Source organism: Echinops telfairi, unplaced genomic scaffold, assembly GCF_000313985.2.
Source record: "Echinops telfairi isolate 266 unplaced genomic scaffold, ASM31398v2 ScPeMD7_7427;HRSCAF=8465, whole genome shotgun sequence".
Taxonomy (NCBI): domain Eukaryota; kingdom Metazoa; phylum Chordata; class Mammalia; order Afrosoricida; family Tenrecidae; genus Echinops; species Echinops telfairi.
The window spans coordinates 9,504,219-9,510,860 of record NW_022111327.1 but is presented as its reverse complement, the minus strand read 5'-3'; the positions used below and the strand labels follow the sequence as shown (position 1 = coordinate 9,510,860).

At 40.8% G+C, this 6,642-nt stretch overlaps 1 pseudogene; it reads left to right on the top strand.

Moving 5' to 3' along the window:
- The first annotated feature begins 264 nt into the window (after window positions 1-264).
- On the top strand, window positions 265-715 carry LOC105979310 (annotated as a pseudogene).
- Window positions 716-6,642: the final 5,927 nt, after the last annotated feature.

Here is a 6,642-nt window from a genome sequence, read left to right as displayed (position 1 = left end):
TAATTGTGTATATATATACATATGTATGCATATGTGTGTATGTACAAGGGTAAGTCAAAAAGTATTGCTACTGTGGTTCCAGTGCATGGGTGTATCCAAAACAAAAGGTGGATAAACTTGCCTCTGGTATCAGTGGATGACTACAGACAAGTTTTCTCGGTAATAAGCATAGTCTCAGGGTGCCTTAAAAAATTAGTTCATCCTGCCTCTGCTCCAGCTCCACTGATCCGGCCGCCCGCTCCCCCCTGCCATCTGACTCACACCATGGCCAACAATGAGCACACCTTCGTCACCATCAAGCCGGACAGCGTGTATCGTGACCTGGTGGGCGATATCATCAAGCGCTTTGAGCAGAAGGGCTTCCATCTGGTGGCATGAAGCTTGTTCAGGCCTCCGAGGAACACCTGAAGCAGCACTATGTTGACCTGAAAGACCGCCCCTTCTTCCCTGGACTGGTGAAGTACATGAACACCAGACCAATTGTGGCCATGGTCTGGGAGGGGCTGAATGTGGTGAAGACGGGCGGGTGATACTGGGAGAGACCAACCCAGCAGACTCTATGCCAGGCACCATCCGAGGGGACTTCTGTATTCAAGTTGGCAGGAACATTATTCACGGGAGTGATTCGGTCAAGGGCGCAGAGAAAGAAATCAGCCCCTGGTTTAAGCTGGAGGAACTGGCGGACTACAATTCTTGTGGCTATGACTGGATCTAAGAGTAAGAGGCGGACAAAGCAGTTCCATCCCTGTGGGCCCATTGGCCTGTGCCTGTCCTGTGTACAGCGCTTCTTCTGGGGTTGGAAGCCCTGTCTCCTTCCAAAGCACACTGACCAATAAAATAAAGTCTTTGGGAAAAAACATAATAATAAATTCAACCGAATCAGTGGCTCTTGAGGGGATCTGCTGGGCCAGTTAAATTCATGGCGGACAGGTCGTCTCAAAACGTTATGATGAATACTTGGGGGAATTCCAAAGGTGTGATCTTCATAGGTTTTCTCAAATGACACAGGATTATGATAGGGGCTTCTTAGGGAAAGGTTTTCAGAAACTTGAAAACAGCACTAGTAAAGAAGGGTAGGTAATTTCGCTGAATACATTTTTCCCTAACACAACAATGTGCCTGTTCATTTTTCAAAAATAGCAAGGGATATTCTATGAGAATTACATTGGCAAACCTTGCCCCATCCATTTTATAGCCCTGCTTTACCCCTTCAGACTTCTTTTGCTTATCAAGCTCATAAGGCATTTAAAAGGAACACTATTTGAGTTACCTGAAATGCCTAAAGTGCTGCTTGGACATGGTATAAATCACAGAGCATAGGGTTCTTTAAGGAAGGGTTAGAAAGATGGAAATGTTGCCTTCAGAAATATCATGACCTAGATAAGATGTGTCGAGAAACAATAGCATCATATGTTAAAGTTTTTGTTCAATGGGTTTTTTTTAGCAATACTTGTTCTTTAATTTACCCTCATAAGGAGCTGTAGTGATACATAGTTAAGTTTTGTGATGTTTGCATATATGTAACAAGGGGGCTTCAAAACTTTGGGGAAATTGAATGAAAAAGAATTAAAATTCCCTACAAGATTTTTGAAGCCCCTTGGTATGTTTGCATATATATATGTATGTATAAGAAGCCCAGATGGTGCAATGTTAAGTGTTCTGTTGCTAATTGAAGGGTTAGCAGGTTGAATCTACCTAGTCATTTCTTAGGAGAAAAAATTGGGAATCTGCTCGCATAAAATTACAGTCTAGGAAACCATGAACAGCAGTTCTAATCTGTCATATAAGATCCCTATGGGTCACAATCTATTAAAAGAAACAGTTGCAATTCCTATGTATATGTATATATGTGGTGTATGTTGTTGAAAGGTGCCATCCAGTCAATTCTGACTTATAGTGACCCATGAGACAGAACAGAACTTTCCCAAAGGATTTTACTGGCTGTGATTTTCTAACTTTTGCAAAACAGATCCCCTACCCGCCCCATTCCCCCCACAGAGCCACTTGCTGTGTTTCAACAGCAGAGTGCTTAACCAGGGCTTCTTGTTGGGGTACCCCCCCCAAAACCGGATGTGATGAGAGGGGTGATAGTGCATTTGGAGTTCATTCCACCAGGTCAGACTGTTAATCAAGTTTTCTATTTAGAGGTTCTGAAAAGAACGCAGTACAGTCTGCAATAATAGAGGCCTGATTTGTGGCAGATGGGGGACTGGTTTTGTCCCCATGACAATGTACCTGCTCATGCAGCCATCTGACTGTGCCAGTTTGGGACAAAAAAAACAGCATGCTCTCTTTCTCCACACACCTGACTCACCTGACCTTGCTCCATGTGACTTCTGTTTGTTTCTGCAAATGCAGAGGGACATGAAAGGATAGTGATTTGATGACGCTGAAGAGGTGAAGAAAAAAACCGAGTGGGGAGCTGTCAGTCATCCAGACAGATGAATGGAGAGTACTTTGAAGGTGATACTGTTTTTTTGTAAACAAAATTAAATACATAGCTTTGAAAAACATTCAGGTTTTTTTGGGGGGGTACTGTGTGTGTGTGTGTGTGTGTGTGTGTGTGTGTGTGTAAGAAGTCCTGGTGGCACATCAGTTAAGCAGTCTTCTGCTGTTGGTAAACTTGATGGTTCAAACACACCAGCCACTCTGGGAGAATGATGTGGCCATATGTTTCATCAAGTTAAAGCTTTGGAAATCCTATGGAGCCTTTCTGCTCGACTGCTTAGGGCCACAATGAGCCAGAATCTACGGAATACCAATGCATATAACAATCTGCTACAAAAGACCTCTTTACAGATGCCACTTTGTGGACAATGCTGCACTTGAACCAAGTCATGGTATTTTCAGTCACCTCACATGAAAGTAAAACCTGGACAGAGGGTAAGGAAGAATGATGGTTGTGAAGGATATTGAATATACTTTGGACTGCCGAAGAACCTATAAAACTGTCTTAGAAAAAGTACAGCGAGAATGCTCTTTGGAAGCAAGGATGACAAGACTTGGTCTCGCTTTTAATATATTTTCCTGGACATATTGTCCTGGCAAAGAACATTGTGTTTGGTAAAGTAGATCAGCGAGAAGGAAGAAGATTCTTGACACGATGGAGAGACATAGTGGGTGTAGCAATGGGTGCTTTGGGTGCCTCATATTAACTTACAAGCATGGCTGGGGACAGGATTGTTGTTTTTTTTAATTTGTATCTAACCAAAGGACTTATATTTCCCCAAGTATGGATTTTTACAATAAGCAAAGAAACAAAATACTGAGTTAAATACTTTTATATAGACCTCTTTATTTCAGGAATTCTAATCGCTTTTGGTATTCTAAGGTGTGTTGCTCACTTTTAAAATTGGGATAGAAAATACCCTATGTTCCAACCATGTATGCAGCATTAGGCAGTATTTCCTTCTGTTATGCATAAGTCACCATGAGTCAGAAGCAACTTGACAACACCTAACAATCCATACATGAGGAGAGAGAGAAGATATAAAAGGATATGCACCAATATGTTACTATAGGTCCGTTGCCCCTGCGTTGGACTATGATGGCATCCCTTACTACTACTATATGTCTTTTCTCTTTCTGCCATCTTCCACACTGTGGATAATATCACAACCTTACAGAAAGTCTAAGCTAGAAATGTACATAGAGACCAATTACCTAACATCCTTAGATTTATACATGAAGAAATTAATATCCAGGGAAAAAGGCTTTGCTTAAAATAAACAGTGGAGGAAAGGATCCAAATTCATATAACAGCCCAATGTCCTTTATACAAAGGTAAACGATATTGGTAAGTGCTTTCAATGAGGAATGTCCGCTAATGAATTGCTTAATATGTCACAGTATCTATGTGCCAGAGTTCTCCTTAGAGGAAAAAATGGCAAGACTTGATCTTACATAGTTTGGACATATTGCCAGGAGAGACCAGCACCTGGAGGACATCATGCTTGCTAAAGAGGAGGGGCAGCGAAAAGTAGGAAGGCCATCAATGAGAAGGATTGACACAGTAGCTACAATGGGCTTGGGCGCGGGAACCATTATGAAGATGGTGCAGGACTGTGTAGTGTTTCGTTCTGTTGTGAATAGGGTTTCAGTGGGTCAGAACCGACTTGATGGCACCTCACAATAACAATGGCATCAATCTGTTTTGTTATTAAAATAATTAAAACACAGAGAAAAGTACAGAAAGAAGCATGATAGGAAACCAGGTGTGAACTACTCAGCTATAAGAAATGTAAAAGCCATCAGTTTTGCTATGCTATATTTATTTTTTAAATTAAATTTGTGAGTATGTGTGTAAGAGAGAACTTTATATCAAAGAGTAATTGTACATTAAGAAAACATCCCAGCCCAGTGCAGATCAAGTCCATAAATCCAATATTGCCCATATGTCAATATTAGTCCATCAATTCTTTAGATTCTTGAAACACATGCAATGATGCCGAATGCAGGAAGATCACAGGCCAGTGGATGGAAATTCTTATGGATTCAGTGGTGGTGGGAGCATCTCTGTGCTGGTGTGGGACTCTTAGTGGCTCTTCCAGCTCCAGGGCTCTGACTCTGTCAGCATGAAGCTCCATGTAGCTTGTCAGGAAGAATGTCTCCAGCGAGCTATTTATCACCTTAGTTCCTCAAGATAAGGTCATCTAACTGTGACCTGATTAACAGGCTAAACTCCACCCAATTCATTCATTTTTTTTCCATTTACTCTTAATAGTCTCAAGTTGACAACAGATTATGTTAACTACTACAGTATGAATGTTTATTTGGTTAAGTTACATTACATTTGGAAGAAGGGAGAGATCACCCATTCCCGATAAACTATTCACTGAAAACCATTAACTTTAATTAGGTTAAAAAGCACTGAGTTTTCCCCCTCTTTTTTATTGACTATATATCATATCTAAAATGGATTTTTAATATACAGTTGAAATTCTCTTTTTGTACTTCTTCTAACTTATTCTCTTTCCTACCTGCACCTATATGAGGTTATCATGCTCTTGAATTAGCGTCATCATTGCCAAGGAGTTCTTTATACTTTCCCTCTCCCTATATGCCTGCATAATATATCATTTCATTGCATGAGCTTTTAATGTTTTTATCATTTTATTGGTGGCTCATACAGCTCTTATCACAATACATACATTGTGTCAAGCATATTTTTACATATCCTGCCATCATCTTCAAAAACTTCTTTCTACTTGAGCCCTTAGTATCAGCTTCTTATTTTTTTTCCTTCCTTCCCCAAATATCCCTCCCTCGTGAACTCTTGATAATTGATAAATTAGTATTAGTTTTACTTGTCCTACACGGACCAATGTCTCCCTTCACCCACTTTTCTGTTGTCTGTCCCTCTTGGAGGGGGTTATATGTAGATCAAGGTGATTGGTTCCTCCTTGCTCCCCCCCACCTTCCCCTTAACCTCCTCGTATCACTACTCTCATTATTGGTCCTGAGGAGTTTATCTGTCCTGGATTCCCTACGTTTCCAGCTCTTATCTGTACCCATGCACATGCTCCAGTGTAGTCTGATTTGTAAGGTAGAATTGAGATCATGATATTGAGGGTATGGGGGAGAGGAAGTATTAAAGAACTAGAGAAAATTTGTATGTTTCATCGGTGCTATACTGCACTGTGACTGGCTCATCTCTTCCCTGTGACCCTTCTGTAAGGGGATGTCCAATTGTCTACAGATGGGCTTTGGGTCTCCACTATGTAATCCCCTTCATTGGCATTGATTTGATTTTTTGTACTGGGTCTTTGATGCCTGATACCTGATCCCATCAACACCTTATGATCACACGAGCTGGTGTGCTTCTTACATGTGAACTTGGTGGATTCTCAGATAGATGTTCACTCATTTATCTTCAAGCCTTTAAGACCACAGATACTGTGTCTTTTGATAGCTGGCACCATTGGCTTTCTTCACCACATTTTCTATGCACCCATTTTGTCTTCAGTGATCATATTGGGAAAGTGAGCATCACGGAATGCCAGGTTATTAGAGCAAAGTGTTCTTGTGTTGAGGGAGGACTTGAATAGAGGTCCAATGTCTGTCTACTGCCTTGATACTTAACATATAAATAGATCTATTATAGATATATAGATCTATTTCCCCATCATTATATATAAATATATTTACATATGTACATGCCTGTGTTTAGACCTTGATAAATGTCCTTTGCCTCCTAGTTCTTTCCTCTATTTCCTTTTACTTTCCTCTTGTCCCACTATCATGTTTGGCCTTTATTCAGGTTTCAGTAATCCCTCTTGGCTACATTATTCCCCTTGATCAAGTCCCACCAGGACTTGATCTTGCCATCTATGTTAGATCACTTGTCGTTCTTTGCCATCTTCTTTGACATCTATTTTAGATCACTTGTCGTTCCGTTGTCCCTGGGTTTGTTGACACCCACTTCCTTTCTCCTGTCTGTCCCTCTCCCATGTCCCAACAGAACCGTCGGTCTGCTGTTTTCCCCTCCAGATTGTTTATCCCGCCTATCTTATCTAGATAGACATGCAGAGACAATAATAAACACAAAAACTATACAGAGCAAACAAAAGAAAACAATGACAAAAATTAAAAGCCTATAAATATTTCCAGGTCTGTTTGTGGACCTTTAGGAGAGTTTTCCCT